Source organism: Idiotropiscis lumnitzeri, chromosome 2 (genome assembly GCF_059441095.1).
Source record: "Idiotropiscis lumnitzeri isolate Australia: NSW breed Sydney's pygmy pipehorse chromosome 2, RoL_Ilum_1.0, whole genome shotgun sequence".
Classification (NCBI taxonomy): domain Eukaryota; kingdom Metazoa; phylum Chordata; class Actinopteri; order Syngnathiformes; family Syngnathidae; genus Idiotropiscis; species Idiotropiscis lumnitzeri.
In genome coordinates, this window is record NC_142392.1 from 27,926,540 (window position 1) to 27,948,830 (window position 22,291).

The 22,291-nt window shown below is 42.3% G+C and overlaps 1 protein-coding gene and 1 long non-coding RNA gene across 2 annotated transcripts in view; both read left to right on the plus strand.

Moving 5' to 3' along the window:
* Nucleotides 1-22,291, plus strand: part of LOC148342186 (uncharacterized) — a 334,990-nt gene that overhangs the window by 57,605 nt on the left and 255,094 nt on the right. The gene's annotated exons all lie outside the window — the stretch shown is intronic.
* On the plus strand, nt 11,007-11,942 carry LOC148342188 (uncharacterized). The gene is made up of 2 exons (XR_015841498.1): nt 11,007-11,217; nt 11,730-11,942. It is a non-coding gene; the product is annotated as an uncharacterized LOC148342188 (long non-coding RNA).

The window sequence follows — 22,291 nt, forward strand, 5'->3', positions numbered from 1 at the left end:
AATTTCATAAGCACAGTTTCTTCTCACACCTTTTCCATTAAGTACGTTTAAAAAGACAACTGAAAAGCATAACGTTAACAAATGTTGTTCCAGGCAAAGGCAATTAATTTTATTTACATCTTGATGTAAAATCACAAAAAAAATCATCATCACTCAGACACGTTGCTTCTTCTGACACAGATCACATTGGCTTAATGTCAATAAAAAAGCTTTGCAAAATTTAATTTAGCATTTTTTATTCGAAATTACATTTACATCTTACCACAAAGAGTCGGTTCCTTCAGGTTTTTCTTGTCCTTTTTTTTAAGCTTCAAGGATCGCTGCTATTCTCGTAGGGCTGGACGATAAACCGAAAATTTACTGTTCCTGAAATGTAATACAATCATTTTGCCCATGTCGGTAAATTCGGTGTTTAAAAAAAAAAGAATAGTCTTTTTAGTCACGTGACTCCACCCAGCTGAACTAGAAAGAAAACTGACGACACGGTCATAGCTGGCGATTCAAATCCCGAAGCGGCTGACACGCGAAGTAACGTTAGTTGAAGTTGTTCCTGTTGTGCTTGTCCCGAAAAGAAATTCGACATCTGTCGTTTGGAAATGTTTTGGGTTCCATAAAGACAATGTTTGAGCAAAAGAACACAAACTACAAAGTACATCGTAACCACCCGAAACAGCGCGTCCAACCTTTTATTTTTCACCACCCCCAACACAACCAATGTGTGCTAAAAGTTCAAAGTGAGAAGCAAGGTTGGACAAGTGACAACAGCCCATAACGGAGGCGACACCATACGAGAGAACGTCTCAGAGGTGGACGCAATAGCCTAGCACATAGCTAAAGATAAAGCTCCTCTAGTTCCAGTGGAGCGCACAGGATTTAAACGCCTCATGAAAGTAGCCGACGAGAGGTACGAAAATATTTTGCCGCAAACAGCACTTCCCGATATGGACAACATCGGGACGGGAGCGGAGACATGTCAAGCATTTTGCATCTACATCCGACTTGTGGTCGGGTCGCAACATGGATCCCTGTTTGAGCCTGACCGTGCATGACATAGACGACAAGTGGCGACCGCGCACCAGCGTACTTGAGACAGCATTTTCCTGATGAAGCACACTTGTTTATTTGGCACTGGCATTCCATTGATTTTTTTTTTTTCATTTTATTTAGCATTTTGTTTACAGGCGACCAGCTCCTTTGCACATGGCATTATTTATATTGTTTACAAGATACCTTTACACATATCTAGGCCTTTGCAAATGGAATTACAGCATCTCGGCACAATCTATTTGCAGAAAAAGATTTTGTGAGAGGTACCCTTTTTCTCCTGTTCTTTGTGACATTGTTCAAATCATGCAAAGCAAGCTATTTGGAATGTTTATACAAATGGTTTTTGTACTATTATTTTTCATTGAAAGTGATGTGTACCAGTTGGTCAATAAAAAAAACTGTTAATATGCATTTCCTGCATTTATTTTGATTTTGGTCCTCAGGGGGAATTTATCGTGCATTGATCATTACCGAGGAAAAATTGCTCAATTTATCGCAAAATTGATTTTAGGTCACATCGCCCAGCCCTATATTCTCACCATCACAATCGTGTCTCTCAGCAAGCCGTTTAGTGGCAATTTTTTTTAGCACAAACGCTGCAACTGAATGGCTTGTCTCCACTATGTGTTGTTGTGTGTTTAATTAAAGTAGACTTTTCAGAGAAGCATTTTCCACAAACTGAGCAGGAAAAAGGTTTTTCTCCACTGTGTGTTCTTGTGTGATTTATAAAATCAGACTTTCGAGAGAAGCATTTTCCACAAAATGAGCAGGAAAAAGGTTTTTCTACACTGTGAGTTCTTGTGTGCCTTGTTAAAGTTGACTTATGAGAGAAGCTTCTGCCACAAACTGAGCAGGAAAAAGATTTTTCCCCACTGTGTGTTCTTGTGTGGCTTGTTAAATGAGCCTTTAGAGAAAATCTTTTACCACAAACTGAGCAAGAAAAAGGTTTTTCTCCACTATGTGTTGTTGTGTGTTTTCTTAAATTAGACTTTCCAGAGAAACTTTTGCCACAAACTGAGCAGGAAAATGGTTTTTCTCCAGTGTGTGTTCTTGTGTGGCTTGTTAACATTGACTTTACAGAGAAGCATTTTCCACAAACTGAGCAGGAAAAAGGTTTTTCTCCACTGTGTGTTCTTGTGTGGCTTGTTAACATTGACTTTACAGAGAAGCATTTTCCACAAACTGAGCAGGAAAAAGGTTTTTCTCCAGTGTGTGTTCTTGTGTGGATTGTTAACGTTGACTTTACAGAGAAGCATTTTCCACAAACTGAGCAGGAAAAAGGTTTTTCTCCAGTGTGTGTTCTTGTGTGGATTGTTAACATTGACTTATGCAGGAAGCTTTTGCCACAAACCGAGCAAGAAAACTGTTTTTCACCACTGTGTGTTTTTCTGTGCCCTTTTAAAGACAGCCTTGAAGTGAATGAGACAGTGCGACATGCCCTTTCACCTTGAGCTTGCCCATCATCATCATCATCATCATTAGTATCATCATCATTGTCATGAGCGTCTGATAATGTGTCCTCATTATGTGCTTGTGATGGCCCCCAGGGGTCTTCATCACCTTCTGTTGTCATGTGATGACTTGAGCTGCTGCTTGTTGGCTCCGCCCCTCTGTTGTCCTCACTCTCATCCTTGTTTACATCTTCAGTCTTTATAGGGACAACTTTCACTGGTGACTTGTTGATCTCCTCCTCCTCTTCCTCCTTTTTGATGTGAGTCAAGTCTGGCTCCTCTTTCACAAAACGGAGATAGTTTTCACTGACCTCTGTCGGACACAAAAAGACAAACATACATTTGGTTTGGTCAAGTCAAACCTCGTGCGTCGACTTTGTCTTATATTGTTTCTACCGTGCTACCTTGACTTGTGCCTGCCGCATTAATGTTGTGATGCATGCAATGCGTGTGACCCCGATTTGGACCAGACCATGGGGGCATTTCACAAAATTACATTCTACGATGTAAACCTCCCTTTCGCAGCACAACAACAGTGATAAACGAGCATTTAAAAAGGAAGCACGTTGCGGCTGATGCCCGATTTCATTCCTGACATCGTCACAGACGTTTCTGGAAGCGAGCTGAAGTTAGCACACACAGGCTATTGTGTGCGTCTGATGGAACACCTGTTGTGGGACCCTAACATATTGATGCAGACCACTGGGGGCCATCGCAACATAATGACATAGATAAAATAGGAATCCTTCAAGTTAAATATGTTTACAAGTTTTTCATTTTGCATTGAGAGATAGTTTCACCGTGGGTACTTTTTGCTTCCATTCTAATCTGTATGCCTAAAAGAATTAAAGGGGCCCTGGAATCAGAGGGGCTATTTATTGCATGATTTACGTTTGTTTTGTTTTGTTTTTCCCAAAATGACATTTAGCCTGCTAGTACGTTCCAACATTCCCCTTTTTATTTTATTTTTTTATCAAATTTCTGTTTCTAAATAAATTTTAAAACAAAATTACGTTTGAAGAGTAAACGTTCTTACACATAAGCATTCAGCAACAACACTTTCACTCTGACTTTCATGTTGACATATTTGAATAATGACTGTATATTTTAAAGTTATCCAATATGTATTCAAATTAGACTAAGATACACCATAATATTATTAGAGTTCCCTGAATTATTTTGTAACTGCAATGATGCTTAACAGCCATAGGGTGTCAGTAATGAGTGACAAAGTAACACAACACCTCCCATTGTTCCGTCATCATTGTCATTTGCAAAAATTACCAGGAACTATGAGTTGCGGTGGAGATGCAAACCACCTGGGCCACAGGAATTTTTTTACGAGGAACTAAATGTTCCTGGACTTGTTTGTAGAAAAGGGGGTTGTGACGGTATCGCTTTTTAAGCCCATAGTAAGCCAAAGATGCAGATGCATTCCTTGCAGCATGCGTTTGTTCACTGATGAGATCCGTGCAACTCTGGATGGATGCATTAAATGAATTTTAAATGTTTGGATGAGATGAAACTATGCACACGTGCACAAAACAGTGCAGGGCCACCCGAGGTTCATTGACTCTCACCCGACCAAGCCAGTACAAAGTTCATAAATAAATAAGACCAATACGTACTTGATTTTTAAAAAAAAACTTAATATTTTGTGTTTTATCCACTAAAATTGATCAACCGCCATTGATGTTTTCGCCGCAGTGTGCACATTTTGTAGAGTTAGGCAGAATTCCTTCCGTAAGAAATTGCTTGAACAAGATATAAAAACCAGAAAATTGAAAATGTAAAATAATCAGTACAAATTTTATACTGGGAAAACATGGAGTTCACCCCCCACTATTGGTTATTCTTTGGCATTTATTTTCTGCACTGATTTTATTTGGCATAAACAATAGTTTAGCAAACCGACAAGCAATATTTAAAACTAAAACGGCAATAACCTTGAACGCATTTCCCCAAACAACTTAATGTTGTGATGCATATTTCGAACGATAGAAAGTCGTTCTTTACAAAGCAAATGAGAGTAAAACGTGTACAAACCTGCTTTGAGTGGCACAACACGAGGCTGGTTGCAAACTTCGTCCAGCAGTTGAAGATGTTGCTCGTTATCTTCTTTTATTCCACAAAGTACCTCGTTGTACTTGGGTGTCGTTCTTTCACACATTTTCAAATGATAACTCAAAAAAATCTGCACTTGATCTCTGCTTGGCGATGAGTCGTTAGCAGCTAGCTAGCTAACAAGCTAAGCTAACTACACCGAAAAGCATCAACGCGCGAAGATGAGGTTATCGGACACAAAGACTTAATGAATTATGTCGTAGTCCTTTGGAGTAGCACTGGAAATCCTGTGAGAAAATTACAGTCAGTTCCACACTAAATCAGAAGAATTTAGCGGTGTTTGTTTTTATTTCGGTGTGGACGGGTCGGTGCATGTGGTCGAGGTCCTTCGGAAGCTGCGCGCTTTCTAATGACGTCATGCTTTAAGCACGTATTTTTCAAATATATTTCTTTGCCTCTGCGTTTGTTTTTTAACCCTGGCTGGTCTATTTGAATATATATTTTATATAATATTTTAATTCGGTTGATAAAAAAAAACTAAATTAACGCCACATTGGCGAGTCAGCTCTGACGTCACTTCCGCCTATGCCCCGAGAAGCCGCTGCTGGAACAGCAGTGGGACGTTCAAGTTTCTCCTACCGAACTTGCAACAATGCTGTGGTTCAATTGGGCTGCAAGATTCTATGAATAAAATGTCTGCATATACTAGCAGTGCTTCTCAATTATTTCACGCCCGCCCCTACCCAGAAGAAAAAGATTCGCGCCCCCCACCACCATTTTTTTCTGTCTTTGTATATTGATGTTAGATTGTCAATAAAATATCCCTTCACTAAGCTAAATTGATAAGAAATATAATTTTGAGAACGAATATCGTAAGCATCTCGAAACTCAGTACTCTGTTGTCCAAATATTGATGAGATGATAAATATTTACTAATATTTGTTTAAAGGAAAAAACTTTATGAACATTAACAAACCAAACACAGTTATTAATACGTACAAAATATAGAAAAGACAAAAAGAAGAGCAGGGGCGATTTTAAACAAAAATTCTACATAAATTACAAAGCAACAGCTTTAGTATGTATACACGACATTTTTTTTTTTATTTATGGTTACTATGTGGCAGTCGGAATGAACACACACGTCTGACTGGAAACTGGCATTTATTTGAAGACTAGCAACAAGAGAATAATGCACAATCATAAATTTGCACCAAAAAACATTTTCATGAACACGCCCCCAAGAACTATGCCTGCTGGGTGAGAGGCATAGTCCTAATGTCTGCCACACAGAGGACAGCAGGGCCGCCGCCACGCATCACTACTTCAAGTTTAAGAGACGTACTCACCGTCTTGAGGTTGCGGGTGTCATGATCATCGGACTGGTCAGCAGCCATTTCTGAAAAATCAACCCCGAGCTGGACTGGACATATGATGGCGCGCGATAATCACTCAGCTACAGGGTTACATTTACCAGCCACGTGCCCAATGTCTGTCGTAAACTCAGAAATGGCCGCTAAGTGCTGTTGCTGGCGGGCCGACCATGGTTCAGTGACCTTCGACATTGCCAATGTAAGTGGCTTATGAGCCACATAAGCCTTGAAACGGCATCCTTCAAGAAGAAAACGAAAGTGGCGCGTCACAAGGTACAATAACAACAACTTTCGGTCAAAAACGCTATACATATATATATATATTTGTAAATTGATGTTAGATTGTCAATAAAATATCCCTTAACTAAGCTAAATTCATAAGGAATAATATGATTTTGAGAACTACTATTGTGAGGATCTCGAAACTCAGTACTCTGTTGTGCAAATATTGATGAGATGATAAATATTTACTTATACGTTTTTTTGTAAAAAAAAAAAAACATTATTCACATTAGCAAACCAAACACAGTTATTAATACGTACATAATATAGAAATGACAAAAAGAAGAGCGAGGGGGATTTTAAACAAAATTCTTTGTAAATACCATAAAGCAACAGCTTTAGTATGTTGACGATATGTTTTTTTTTATATAATTTTATGGTTACTTTACGTTTTTTTAATGGTTACTGGAATGTTCCGTCTTCTATCTTAAGAAGTCACGCAGGCAACGTGACGCTGCAAGCTTGTGTCTATTTATTGACTTGCATTCTCGTCTATGTGCGTACACACTTGTTCGTCTGGTAACCAAAACACACGTCAGGCAATACTGCTAACTAGTGGCCAATGATATAACTGCTATCATTACGTCTCCCTTTCAAACGTTAAACAATGCCTATGCCTTTTTTTATTATTATTATTGTTTATTATTATTATTATTATTATTTTGTTTTGTTATCAATTATTTTCACTTCTTATCAATATCCACACATTTTTATGACAACAAGCAGCTCTACAACAATTTTAGCAACAATCACACAACATTAAACATTTTCAATCAGCCTGTCCGGTTGTCGTCTAACTCTTGTTGATCTTCGAAGAGGTTCAGTAATCCCAGAAATTGCTGGTGGTTGAGGTCTGTGCTCCTTCGATGTATCCACCTGCTTTGCAGCCTCAGCCGCATCAGAAGATTTCTTACAGTCCTCGGGAACCTTCAGAAGACTCCTGTTCCTCCTCACTCTTTGTCCATACTTTGTTTCCACAATGTAAGATCTAGGTCCGGCTTCGATAAGGCAAAAGATGTATGCAGATTGTGCTCGATTGGACTTCATTATCATCACATTTCTCTCTTATTGGTGATCTATTATTATACTTCCTGCTTCTGCGACATCCGATTTGATGACGTCATTTCCGGGTACGAACTACGCTGCTTCATAACGAAACTAAAGTTGCGTTGTACAAAAAACATTTAGAAAAATATTTAACGTTACACTTCACAGTAATTTGAATGCAATAACATGATTTAAATGAACTACAAATTGAAAACAGAACAGCAATTCTTTTCTTGCCACTCAAAAGGTAAACAGTTTGCACGCTAGTATTATGCAAAAACATTAACAGTAGGGACCAATGTTCCCTCTAATTTTTCATGTGTCTGAGCAGACACACAAGCTCCCTGAGCAACGGCGCATATGGGCAGGGCACATTCGCGACGTTCTGCTCCGATTGGCTGCGTAGGCGTACACGAACTGTACGGCATTATTGGCTGGACACATGTCACTCATTAAATTACATTGCAAAATGGTACAAAAAAATATATATAACTGGTCTAATTAATTAGATTATATCAGTTCTAAAATTAGATATTAAGTAATGCGTTTCTGTTTTATTTTATTTTGTGCGCTGCATAGACGTTCTTGTGCGCTGAGTGTGTGCAAGCAGCGCGCGATTGCGCACGCGCGCAGCTTAGAGGGAACATTGGTAGGGACCCATATTGCTATTATTAAGGTTATTTCGTTCGAGCAGGGGTGTCAAACTCATTTTTGTGGACGGGCCACATCATAGTTGTGGTTTCCCTCAGAGGGCCGGTATGACTGTGAACCCATATAAATTGAATGGAAAGCCAGTTTTGAAATCAGAAGCTCCTAAGTAATTGTTCAACAATTTTTCAATGTATTTTAAAAGGGGAGGACTGCTAACAAATAAATGGCAATATCTCATATCTCAGTGTTGTTAAAAGTGAAGAAAATATGATAGAAACAGGAAGTTGATGCAGATGATTTGCCCTTTGCGGGCCACATAAAATGAGGTTGCGGGCCAGATCTGGCCCAGGGGCCTTGAGTTTGACATGTGTGTTCGAGTGAATTGTATATACCTTGTTGCTTTTCATGTGCAGAATGTCACCGTGAGGGACATCTCTTGACCGCAAGAAACGTTCCAAGTCCCCCTCTAAGATTATTGCCGCATCTGACGTACTGTCGTCTCTCGAACAGCCGCGCATCAGAGGCTAGGCAAGCCAAACTGACCCGGAAGTACATAAACACGTATTAAAAAAATAAATAAACGAACATTCACTATCTTTGCAAGGGAAAGCAAAGATTTTGCGAGGGAATGCAAAGTTGTTGTTTTTTCTTCCATGTCCCCTAAGGGGCTCCGGAATTTCAGAACGCCGTCAGAGGAAAAGGAGAAATAAAAAAGGAAAATCTGGATATCAGTCTGAATCGTGGCCTTTTTGCTGGACCGGTGTGGCTACACTCCTGCCATTCCAAAAACTTTGAGAGAAACTGAGATCATTCGCGTTTCTCTTTCTGGTTCTTTTTTTAGTTCAACTTCGAGATCTGTTTTTCACCTTTTCACACAGCGTAATGAAGGCCAGTTGAGCAAGTGGAACAAGTGATTTTATTGATGACTGTGGAAGGCAACGATTTCATAAGCACCGTTTCTTCTCACACCTTTTCCATTAAGTACGATTAAAAAGACAACTGAAAAGCATAACGTTGACAAATGTTGTTCTAGGCAAAGGCAATTGATTTTATTTACATGTTTGATGTAAACACCAAAACAAATCTTCATCACTCAGACACATTGCTTCTTCTGGCACGGATCACATTGGCTTAATGTCAATAAAAAAGCTTTGCAAAATTCAATATATCATATTTTATTCAAAATCAAAATTTACATCTTACCACAAAGAGTCAGTTCCTTCAGTTTTTTGTTTTATTTTTTTTAAGCTTCAAGGATCGCTGCAATTCTCGCCAGCACAATTGTGACTCTCAGCTCCCTGTTTAGTGAAGAATTTTTTAGAACAAACGCTGCAACTGAATGGCTTGTCTCCACTGTGTGTTCTTGTATGGCTTGTTAAATGCGACTTTTGAGAGAAACTCTTGCCACAAACTGAGCATGAAAAAGGTTTTTCTCCACTATGTGTTCTTGTGTGTTTTGTTAAATTTGACTTATCAGAGAAACTCTTGCCACAAACTGAGCATGAAAAAGTTTTTTCTCCACTGTGTTGTTCTTCTATGTTTTGTTAAAGTTGATTTTAGAGAGAATCCTTTGGCACAAACTGAGCAGGCGAAGGTTTTTTCTCCAGTGCGTTCTTATATGTTCTGTTAAACTTGACTTTTGAGAGAAACTCTTGCCACAAACTGAGCATGAAAAATGTTTTTCTCCAGTGTGTATTTTTATGTGACTTGTTAAATTTGACTTTACAGGAAAGCTTTTGCCACAAACTGAGCGGGAAAAGTTTTTTTCTCCAGTGTGTTTTTATGTGACTTGTTAAATTTGACTTTCCAGAAAAGCTTTTGCCACAAACTGAGCAGGAAAAGGGTTTTTCTCCACTGTGAGTTCTTGTGTGTGCTATTAAACTTGTCTTTTGAGAGAAGCATTTTCCACAAACTGAACATGAAAAAGGTTTTTCTCCAGTGTGTAATCGTGTATGTTTTTAAATTTGACTTTAAAGAAAAGCTTTTGCCACAAACTGAGCAGCGAAAAGATGTTTCTCCACTGTGTGTTCTTGTGTGAATTGTCAAATTAAACTTTCGAGAGAAAATTTTGCCACAAATTGAGCAAAATAGAGGTTTTTCTTTACCATGGTTTCTTGTGTGCCGTTTTAAAGACAACTTTAAGGTTAATGAGTCAGTGTGACATGCCCTTTCACCTTCGGCTTGCCCATCATCAACCACATCATCATCATCATCATCGTCATGAGCGTCTGATAATGTGTCCTCATTATGTGCTTGTGATGGCCCCCAGTGGTCTTCATCACCTTCTGTTGTCACGTGATGACTTGAGCTGCTGCTTGGAGGCTCCGCCCCTCTCTTGTCCTCACTCTCATCCTTGTTTTCATCTTCAGTCTTTATCGGGACAAAGTTCAGTGGTGACTTGTTGATCTCCTCCTCCTCCTACTTTTTGATGTGAGTCAAGTCTGGCTCCTCTTTCACAAAACGGAGATCGTTTTCACTGACGTCTGTAGGACACAAAAAGACAAACACACATTTGGTTTGGTCAAGTCATTTTGATTCAGATGAACCCACTCGTGTACAAACCTTCTTTGAGTGGCACAACACGAGGCTGGTTGCAAACTTCGTCCAGCAGTTGAAGATGTTGCTCGTTCTCTTCTTTTATTCCACAAAGTTCCTCTTCGTACTTGGGTGTCGTTCTTTCACACATTTTCAAATGATAATTCCAAAAAATCCGCACTTGATCTTTGCTTGGCGATAACTCGTGTGCTTCTCTTTGTTTGACGAGACGAATGAAAGAGCGACGTTCTTCAAAGTCGCACAGAAAGGATTTCCTGTTCGTCACGAAAGCGGAAGAACAGGACACACCCCGCTGTGATATGATTGGCTGCTGGCTGTGTGGCGCACTGTCACCAATTCACCGACAGATGTCGCCATTTGCGATGCAAATAATTGTTATCTTCTTCTAAACATAGAGAAAAACCTAAGATGCACATGAACAAACATTTTTGTTCCCAAATATGAACTTGAGAGATGTATTGAATTTTACTTTTGTTGCTGGTTTTGTTTATATATCTGACACCATGTTGTTGGTTGGATAGTATTCCAAATGCATTTCCCTTTTTGTTAGAAAGGTTCCGAAGTTGAGTGTCGTCATTGTTTGTGTGCTTGTTGAATGACTGGAGTCGCGTCGGTGCCGAGCTCTCGCGAGAAGCGCCCGCATACAGGTTACTGGCAAATGCCTGTAGCGCTGCAATTGTCAGCCGACCACCACTAGTATGAGACGTGTTCGATGCCTCAGTGTCTGTGTGCGTTCCTGACCGCAAGTGAGTACATCGGTGTATTTATTTGTTTACAGCGTTCATTCATCGCGCCGCTGTGCATCGTCATGTCTACTCCCGTCTAGTCTGTATGTCGTTGTGCGCCGCCGCCATGTTTCTTGCCATGCGCCGTCGCCGAGCTGCCTTTGAAGTTCGCCGCGTCATTGAATATGTGCCTTTCGCTCGGTGTGTGAATGCCTAAATGTTCCCCGCGGTGTGCTAGTTATATACAAGGAGGTTGTACTCCACTAAAGCGCGCTCCTTTGTATAGTTTTATATAGTTTATACACCTAGGTGCGTCAGGTCTGCTGCAACCTAGGTAGTACGTCTGCTATAACCTAGGTAGTACGCAATCCCTATGGCCGCCGCCATTGTGCGCCGTCCACGGCCGTAGTTGGCAACTGTTTGATGCAGTTTATATCTCATTTGAGCTTATGTAATTGCGCATGCAAATACAGTTTATAGCTGCTGTTTGTTGAGTTGAGCTATATATTTATGTGATGTTTCTTTTGTTACAGAACCACACACATACACGTGACCACTGCTTGGCACACTCGTGCTCACTGTCTGCCACCCGCTCATTGCTTCATGAGCTCACTGCCACAAGCTCACATGCATCCTGCATGCCTGAGCCCATCACCTCATTCCCATCTGTGCCTATGTTTTGTCCGCCTGTTGCCTGTGCTGTTACATGTTATGTGAAGATACAGTATTAAAGCTGCCAACCCACATCTTGGACTCATCCTTGTGTTCTGACCGACACCCAGGGGTTAAAAGAGCATACCCCCATTGAACCAAATCACCTATACAGTCCACCCCCTAGGCTCTCCAACACTTTTATTAACAGTTGACATGATAAAGTGATACTTTATGTCAACATATTTGCCTTTTTACAGGGTTTTTCACCAGGTTGTGATTGCGAATTTTAAATTAAAATATGTCACTGTTCTATGACTTAACTGTTATTGTGTTCGAAAATGATTTCGGTATTTAAGTACTTTAATGTTTCATTATTCGTTTTAGTATTCATTAAACTACAATAATTCACTATTAATTATAAGATTTAGTGAACTGTTTTAGGAATAATTTAGTATTCAATGTTTAATTGTTACAAAATTTACTTTTTAAATTTTTGTTTCACCATTTTGTTCAATCTTACTCTTGTGGAAAATTATTTAAGAAGCACCAACACAAGGTTTTTAAAGATAAAGATGTCCTTTCATATTCCCACAATGGGGAAATTTGCAGTGTTACAGCAGCAAAGGTATAGATCACACAGAGGCGGCGGCGTAATGTAGCCGTTAATGTATAACAGCAGCAGACATTCAGAAAAAGCAAACCTATGCGAATATACACTGTATATATACGTATAGGGATTCTGTGTGGTGGTCGAAGGCTTAACAACATACGTTACGCTGACGACACCGTCCTCATGGCAGATTCGGAAGAGGGGCTCCAGAAGCTCCTTGACGCACTACGTGAGGAAAGCCTACGTTTTGGACTCGAAATCAACGAGAAAAAGACCAAGTGCATGACCATCTCCAAGAGTGAACCAGAGCCCATTTGCAGACTCCAATGTCAGGCCTCAGAGATCGAACAGGTGCGAAGCTTCAACTACTTAGGCTCCGTCATCAACCATGATGGCCGTTGTGAAAAAGAAATTAGACGTAGAATTTCGCTGGCGAAGGACGGTTTCAACCGAATGAGAAGCTTGTTCACAGACCGCAAACTCACACTTGATCTTAAGAACCGACTTCTACGATGTTTCATCTGGTCAATCCTGCTCTACGGGTGCGAGTCTTGGACATTAAACGCCAAGACAACAAAGAATCTAGAAGCTGCTGAAATGTGGATGTACCGTCGGATGCTACGTGTGTCATACACCACTCATGAAACCAACGAGTCAGTCTTACAACGGGTCGGACGAAATCGTGAGCTCATCCGGGTAATCCAAAACAGACAGACAAAGTTCCTTGGCCATTCAATTAGGAAAGGTGAAGTCGAGAACCTAAGTCTGAGCGGACGGATTCAAGGGAAAAAAGCACCAGGGGGTCAGCGGATCATCTTTAAGCTACCCCACAACAGTGCTCGTGAAACCTGGGACGCAGCCCGTCAACGCGTATTTTGATTTCCTCTATTCGAAACCTCATGGATTCTAAGGCCAAATCGGCTACGAAACTACAAGAGAGAGATACGTATATACACAATCCCCATGTATATACACACTTACAACCCACAACATATACAGTAAGGAAACTCTCCGAATGTCTGTCCATGGTACAGAGGGGAAATTAATAAGAATGCTGCAATGATAAAAAATACTGCAATGATAGAAAATACTGCAATGATAAAAGTGCTGTAATGGTAAAAGTACTGCAATGATTGTCAGGATCGCCTTGCGGCGAGGAGGGGGGAGGACCCAAGATGCGAGGAAGCAGTGGAAGGTGTAACTGAAAGGGGATTTATTGAAAAGCTCAAACAGGGACAAACAACGTGGCAGGGTGAAAAATAACAAGGCAAACTAAACAAGACTGAACGGGCAAAAGGACAAGGAACAAAACGAGACGGGAACAAACTAAGCGGACAGGGACAGGAGACCAGGGCGGAGAGCATGAACTTGGCAGAAAACATACGCGGTCGTGGAAATCCATGAAATGCTGCAAATGACCCGACACTGCGTTGTCGGTCTGGGAGGTTTAAATAGACAGAGTGATCAGGGGAGCAGATGGGAATCAGGTGCGTGATGATTAACAGGGAACAGGTGCGTGGCTGGTGAGGACGAAAAGGGTGAGAGGGAAACGCCCCTACACAGCTGACAAAACAATAACAGAAAAGCACATGGCAGGAAGGAGGGAATAAAATAACAACAAAAACACTGACGTGCCCGACACGGGTCATGACAATGATAAGACGACTGCAATGGTAAATGAAGGATTGTATTATGATTTCTGGCATTATTTTAAACACTTACAGGACAGAAGGTCAATTATTTTATTTAGCAGGTTCATTTTTACTGAATATGTTTAACATTGATTAAACAAAAAGCATTTATGAAATGGAACTGGAATCACGGGTCACAAGAATGACTGGGATTGTAGTCATGATGTCTACTGATTTATTATATTATTCTCATATGCTAAATTTAGAGTACTTAGTTTAAATGTGTGAACTTTATTGAAATTCTCAGTAGTGGGAACAAATTTGCGCACATAGCATTTCCATGAGCTGCCCTCACATTCACAGCACTTCATGGAAAAATACGATGAATCACATTCTCTACATTGGCTGTAGAAGATGCAAACATACCAAATTGGGCACTGGAGGACTCACACAGACGCTATCAAAAGAAAAACACATTCCGAAAGACATAACAACTGGAGATCAGAGCACATGCACATAAGCATACACACACACAGACATATACTTACACCTGCACATACACGTGCTCATACACGCACAGACACTTTGACATACACACGCGCACACCGACAAGATTACAGAGGAATGCCTGCGAGGAGAGAGACGGAGAGACTGCCCGCCGGAGAAGGCCAGACTTGGCGTGCCAGTCTTGGGGACCAGACGGGAATCAACCATCATCAACTACCCAGACGATGACTAACCTGGGCAGGACCTTCCCTTGGACGTGGACCCGTGCCGTGGGAGGGAGCGAGGACGACTGATTCAACCGATTCAACCTACATTACCCTTGACATAAAAAACTCCTATAAAAACTGTAGCTGGGCTGAAAGATGGCGCGCATTTTTCGACTGTGCTCGCCCGAGTGCAGTTTTCTCGTGAGATGAAGAAAAAGCCGCCCAGATATCTGTCTTTGTACTATTTCCTGAACTCCAGAAATGGAAGAAACTAAATATCGGAACTCTAATCAGTTGTTGAGTCTTTGTTTGACCCTTTTCTTCTTGAGCACAAAAAACGAACACGCATTGGAGGAAGTTTGGCTTTTAAAGGTTGATTTACTAAATACTTCTCATTTCCACGGTGACTCAACTCCAACAATAACATGCCAAATATTTGTCATCTCATCAATATTTGCACAACAGAGTACTGAGTTTCGAGATCCTCACTATAACTGTTCTCAAAATTATATTTCTTCTCAATTTAGCTTAGTTAAGGGATATTTTATTGACAATTTAACATCAGTACACTCAGACAAAAATATAATGGTGGTTGGGGGGCGCGAATCTTTTTCTTCTTGGTAGGGGCGGGCGTGAAATAATTGAGAACCACTGTTAGTATATGCAGACATTATATTCATGCAGCCCGAGTGAACCACAGCATTGTTGCAAGTTCGGTCGGAGAAACGTAAACGTCCCACTGCTGGAGCAGCAGCGGCTTCTCCAGGCAAAGGCGGAAGTGACGTAAGAGCTGACTCGCCAATGTGGCGTTAATTTAGTTATTTTGTTATTTTTTTCTATCAACCGAATTAAAATATTATATAAAATATATATTAAAATAGAACAGCCTAGTGTAAAAACAAACACAGAGGCAAAGAAATATATTTGAAAAAATAAGTGTTTAAATCATGACGTCATAAGCAAGCGCGCAGCTTCCGAAGGACCTCGACCACATCCACTGACCCGTCCACACCGGAACAAAAGCAGTCCACCGCTAAATTCTTCTGATTTAGTGTGGAACTGACTGTAATTTTCTCATAGGATGTCCAGTGCTACTCTTAAGGACTACGACATTATTCGTTAAGCCTTTGTGTCCCGAGAACTTCATCTTCGCGCGTTGATGCTTTTCGGCGTAGTTAGCTTAGCTTGCTAGCTAGCTAGCTAGCCGCTAACGAAAAGAGGCACATGACTCATCGCCAAGCAGAGATCAAGTGCGGATTTTTTGGAATTATCATTTGAAAATGTGTGCAAGAACGACACCCAAGTACAAAGAGGAACTTTGGGGAATAAAAGAAGAGAACGAGCAACATCTTCAACTGCTGGACGAAGTTTGATGCCAAATAAAATCAGTGCAGGAAATAAATGCCAAAGAAAAAACAATAGTGGGGGGTGAACTCCATGTTTTTTCCAGTATAAAATTTGAACTGATTATTTAACATTTTACATTTTCTGGTTTTTATATCTTGTTAAAGCAATTCCTTACGGAAGGAATTCTGCCTGACTCTAAAAAATGTGCACACTGCGGCAAAAACATCAATGGCGGATGATCAATTTTAGTGGATAAAACACAAAATATTAAGTTATTTTAAAAAATCAAGTACGTATTGGTCTTATTTATTTATTTACTTTGTACTGCCTCGGTCAATAAACCTCGGGTGGCCCAGCACTGTTTTATGCACGTGTGCGTAGTTTCACCCCATCCAAACATTTAAAATACATTTAATGCATCCATCCAGGGTTGCACGGATCTCATCAGTGAACAAGCGCATGCTGCAAGGAATGCATCTGCATCTTTGGCTTACTATGGTGTTAGAATAATATTAAGAGGTTCTTATACATTTGCCGTGACGCAGCTTATTTTAATATGTAGTGCATAAAACATGTTGCAGTTTAATAGAGTGAACTATGCTTGAGTGTTTACAGTTTGAGTGTGGCAGGGCGGTGGCACTTCTTCAGAAGTGCCGATGAAGTAAACAACACCGTGATGAGCCCTGATAAGAAGAAGTTGGCCCCAAAGTCTGACGCAAACAGCATCGTGCTGGGTCCTGATAGAAGATGTTGACGACAAAGTCCGCTGCGACCCATGGCGGCACGCCAATGATAAACCGGACTAAACCAGCTTTTGAGAAGACGAACTGTACCACCCTTGAGTGTAATCTGATTTCTTAAAGTGTAATCTGATTTCCCGATGTTATAAAAGGGAATGTGTGAAAAGCATCGGGGAACAGAGGGGAGATAAAGTTGTCAAATAAACTTTGTTAACCTTTCTGTAGCCACTTGGGCTGCTTTCTCTCCTTCCAGCTATGAACCCTATATGTCAAATTGGCGAACCTGACATATGGGCTTAAAAAGGGAGACCGCCACAACCCCCTTTTCGACCAACAAGCCCAGGAACATTTAAAGATAAAGATGAAGATGTCCTTTATTAGTCCCACAATGGGGAAATTTGAAGTGTTACAGCAGCAAAGATATAGATCACACAGAGTCGGCGGCGTAATGTAGCCGTTAATGTATAACATTAGCAGCAGACATTCAGAAAAAGCATGCAAATATACACAGTATAAACGTATCTAAGTGTAAGGAAACACTCCTAATGTTTGTCCATTATACGGAGGGGGAAACGCTGTAATGATAAAAACTACTGAATGATTGAAAATACTGCAATCATAAAAATATTGCAATGATAAAAGTACTGTAATGGTAAGAGTACTGAAATGATAGAAAAGTACTGCATGATAGAAAATACTGCAATGGTAAAAGTACTGTAATAGTAAAAGTACTGCAACGATAGAAAAATACTGCAATGATGAAAGTACTGCAATGGTAAAAGTACTGCAATGGTAAAAGTACTGTAATAGTAAAAGTACCGCAATGATAGAAAAATACTGCAATGATAAAAGTACTGCAATGATAAAAGTACTGCAATGATAAAAGTACTGTAATAGTGAACATCCTGCAGTGGTAGAAATACTACAGTGATAGAAGTATTGTAATAAGAATACTGTAATGGTAAACAAAATACATCATTGGTCAATATTTAAGTACAACCTTGGCTGAAAGTACAGTAGTAGTTAATATTGCATCCTAGGACTGCACAATTGCACTAATGCCCTCCCGTTTGTAGGCCTGACCCAATGTTCTTGTTAAAAAGTCTGACAGCAGTTGGCAGGAAGGAGCGGCGAAATCTCTCTTTGGTACAGCGAGGGTGTAAAAGTCTGTCACTGAAGGAGCTGTAAAGTGTTCTCAGAGTGTCATTGAGTGGGTGGGCTGGTTTGTCCAGCATTGATGACAGTTTTGCCGTCATCCTTCTGCCCCCCACTGAGTCCACAGAGTCCAGGGAGCAGCCCAGGACAGAGCTGGCCCTCCTCACCAGTTTGTCCAGTCTCTTTTTGTCTCGGCCCGAGATGCCTCCTGCCCAGGAGACCACTCCATAGAAGATGACTGATGAAACCACCGAGTCATAGAAGTTCCTGAGGAGTGTTCCCCGAACGCCAAAGGACCTCAGCCGCCTGAGTAGGAAGAGTCTGCTCTGACCCTTCCTATAGAGAGCGTCTGTGTTGTCGCTCCAGTCCAGTTTATTGTTCAGATGAACACCCAGGTACTTGTAAGTTGAGACCCTCTCAACGTCTGTTCCCTGGATATTCACTGGTGCAGGTGGAGAGTGCCGACGCTTGCGGAAATCCACCACCAGCTCTTTGGATTTCCCAGCGTTGATTTGGAGGCGGTTCTGCTGACACCAGTCCACGAACCCCTGCGTAACCCCTCTGTACTCCCGATCGTCATCGTCAGTAATGAGGCCGAGAATCGCAGAGTCATCAGAGAACTTCTGCAGGTGACAGGTTGTGGAATTGCATTTGTAGTCCGAGGTGTAGAGGGTGAACAGGAAGGGAGCCAGCACAGTTCCCTGCGGCAGAGGAGCACGTCAGACACACAGTCTTGTGTCCTCACGTACTGTGGCCGGTTTGTGAGGTAGTTGTGAATCCATGTGATGAGGTGGTGGGCCACTCCCGCCTGCTCCAGCTTGTCTCCCAATAAGGCGGGCTGGATGGTGTTGAAAGCACTTGAGAAATCAAATAACATGATCCTCACTGTGCCCCCCGCCTTCTCCAGGTGGAAGAGTGAAGTGTGGAGCAGGTAGATGATGGCATCATCCACACTGATGCCAGGCTGGTATGCAAACTGGAGTGGGTCCATTGAGGAGCTGACCAGGGGGCGCAGATGGACGAGGACCAGTCTCTCCAGGGTCTTCATCAGATGAGACGTCAGCGCCACTGGTCTGAAGTTGTTGAGCTCCTTCGGATGGGGTGTCTTTGGAACCGGAACCAGGCAGGATGTTTTCCACAGCTGGGGGACTCTGCCCAGCTTCAAGCTCAGGTTGAACATGTGCTGGACGATTCCACACAGCTGGTCTGCGCAGGATTTGAGGAGCTGGGAGCTGATCCCATCTGGGCCTGCCGCCTTCCTCGCCTTCATCTTCCTCAGCTGGTTCTTCACCTGAGATGTTGTGAGGAACAAAGCTGAGCAGGAGGAAGTGGTGGTTGTCTGATGAGGCTGTGAACTGGAGCCTGTGGAGAGAGAGAGGGGCGAGAGAGGGGGAGAGAGGGTCTTGTTCGCAGTGGCAGGAGGGGTGGGTGGGGGCTGCATCAGGGAAGCCTGAGCGGGGTCAGACATTTGATCAAACCTATTGAAAAATAGGTTCAACTAGGGCTGGGCGATTAACCGAAAATTTACCGTTACCGAAATTTATTAGAATGACCGACATCATTTTGCCCATGTCGGTAAATTCGGTGTCTAAAAAAAAAAATGAAAAAGGAAAGTCTTTTCTGTCTGCGGCAATGTTCATGCCTCTTTAAGTCTGCTCCAGCGCATGTAGTCACGTGACTCAGGCGCTGTAGAAGAATGTAAACACAAGACGCGTTCGTAGCTGGCGATTCAAATTCAGAAGCGGCTGACACGGCTAAAGACGAAGTAACGTTAGTTGAAATTGGTCTTGTCGCGCTTGTCCCAAAAAGAAATTCGACATCTGTCGTTTGGAAATGTTTTGGGTTCCATAAAGACGATGTTTGCGCAAAAGAACATGAACTACAAAGTGCGTCGTAAGCACCTGAAACAGCGCGTCCAACCTTTTCTTTTTCACCACCCACAACACAACCATGCTGTTGACTTGGAGCTTGTGCTAAAAGTTCAAAGTGAGAAGCAAGGTTGGACAAGTGACAACAGCCCATAACGGAGGCGACACCATACGAGAGAACGTCTCAGTGGTGGACGGGATAGCCTAGCTCATAGCTAAAGATAGAGCTCCTCTTGTTACAGTGGAGCGCACAGGATTTAAACGCCTCAGGAACGAAGCCGACAAGAGGTACGAAAATATTTGCCGCAAACAGCACTTCCCGATATGGACAACATCGGGACGGGAGCGGAGACATGTCGAGCATTTTGCATCCACATCCGACTTGTGGTCGAGTCGCAACATGCATCCCTGTTTGAGCCTGAAATGTGCAGTACATAGACGACAAGTGGCGACTGCGCACCGGAGTACTCGAGACGGCACATTTTACTGATGAAGCACACGCGTTTGTTTGGCACTGGCATTCCATTGATTTTTTTTTTTTCATTTTATTTAGCATTTTGTTTACAGGCGACTAGTGCCTTTGCACATGGCATTATTTATATTGTTTACAAGATACCTTTACACAAATCTAAGCATTTGCAAATGGCATTACACCATCTCGGCACAATCTATTTGCAGGAAAAGATTTTGTGAGAGGTACCCTTTTTTTCCTGTTCTTTGTGACATTGTTCAAGTCATGCAAAGCAAGCTATTTTGAATGTTTATTCAAATGATTTTTGTACTTCTATTTTTCATTGAAAGTAATGTGTACCAGTTGGTCAATAAAAAAAAGCAGTTAATATGCATTTTCTGCATTTATTTTGATTTTGGTCCTCAGGGGGAATTTATCGTGCATTTATCGTTATCGAGGTAAAATTGCCCAATTTATCGCGATATTGATTTTAGGTCATATCGCCCAGCCCTAGGTTCAACTCATTTGCCCACTGAAGCCCCCCCCCCCTTCTGGGTCTTACCTGGTTGTCCGTGGCCTGAGATGGTCTTCAGGCCCCTCCAGACATCCCTGGCATTGTTCCGCTGCAGTTGTTCTTCCATCCGCATCCTGTAGGACTTTTTCCCCTCTCGGATCCTCCTTCTCAGCTGACGCTGCACTCTCTTCAGCTCGTCCTTGTCGCCTGAAACAAAAGCCCTCTTTTTCTCCTTCAGGAGAGCTTTAATGTCCGGTGTGATCCAGGGTTTGTTGTTGGAGAAACATCTTACAGTCCTGGTGGGAATGGTGTTCTCCATGCAGAAGTTAATATAGTCTGTAACTGTGTCTGTTAGACCATTAATGTCCTCACCGTGAGCTTCGCTGAATACCTCCCACACAAGTTGTGTTGAAACAGTCCTTCAAGGCCTCCTCGGCTTCTCCGGACCATCGCTGAACTGTGCGTGTCACAGCTGGCTGCCTGCGGACGAGAGGTTTGTACACAGGCAGGAGAGCAACCAAGTTGTGGTCAGCTTTGCCCAGCGGGGGGAGGGGCAGTGACGTGTACGCCTCCTTGGTGTTGGCATAGAAGAGGTCCAATATTTTATTGTCTCTGGTTTGGCATGTTACATATTGTGTGAATGAAGGCAGGGAGGAGGAAGGAGAAGCATGATTGAAGTCACCAGAGATAAGGAACAAGGCATTTGGGTGCTGTGTTTGTAGCCTGCTCACAGCTGCATTCAGTACATCACAGGCTGTCTCACCGTTAGCAGAGGGAGGCACGTACGCCGCCACCGCGATCACATGACTGAACTCTCGCGGTAAATAGACCGGACGCATGCTAACAGCTATCATCTCAATGTCCCGACTGCAAAGTTGATCCTTAACAGTTATATGCCCAGGGTTACACCATCTATCATTAACAAACACAGCCAGCCCTCCCCCTTTTCTCTTACCGCTCTCCAGTGTCCTGTCCGCGCGTAGTATTTGGAAGCCGTCCAATTCCACGACGGCGTCCGGCGTTAGCTCTGTTAGCCACGACTCCGTGAACACCAGCAAGCTAGCCTCCCGGACAATCCTCTCGTGCCGGGTTAGCGCTGTTAGCTCGTCCATTTTGTTGGAGAGGGATCGAACATTCCCCATAATAACGGACGGGAGGACGGGGTGATATCGTCTCCTCCTTGCCTGGCGTTTAGCCCCCGCACGACATCCCCGTCTCTTCCTCCTCAGCTCGCGGGGAATATCGGGTCTCGCTCCGGGAGCCCACGCGGGGTTAGCACGGAGTGCTAACAGCTGATCTCTTGTGTACACGATCGATCCGAAACTCAGAGTTTCGTCTCCGGACACGATCGCGCAAAAAACAGCCCCCAACAGTAGTAAAACCACCGCAAGTTGGATGTCCATTGCTGAGGT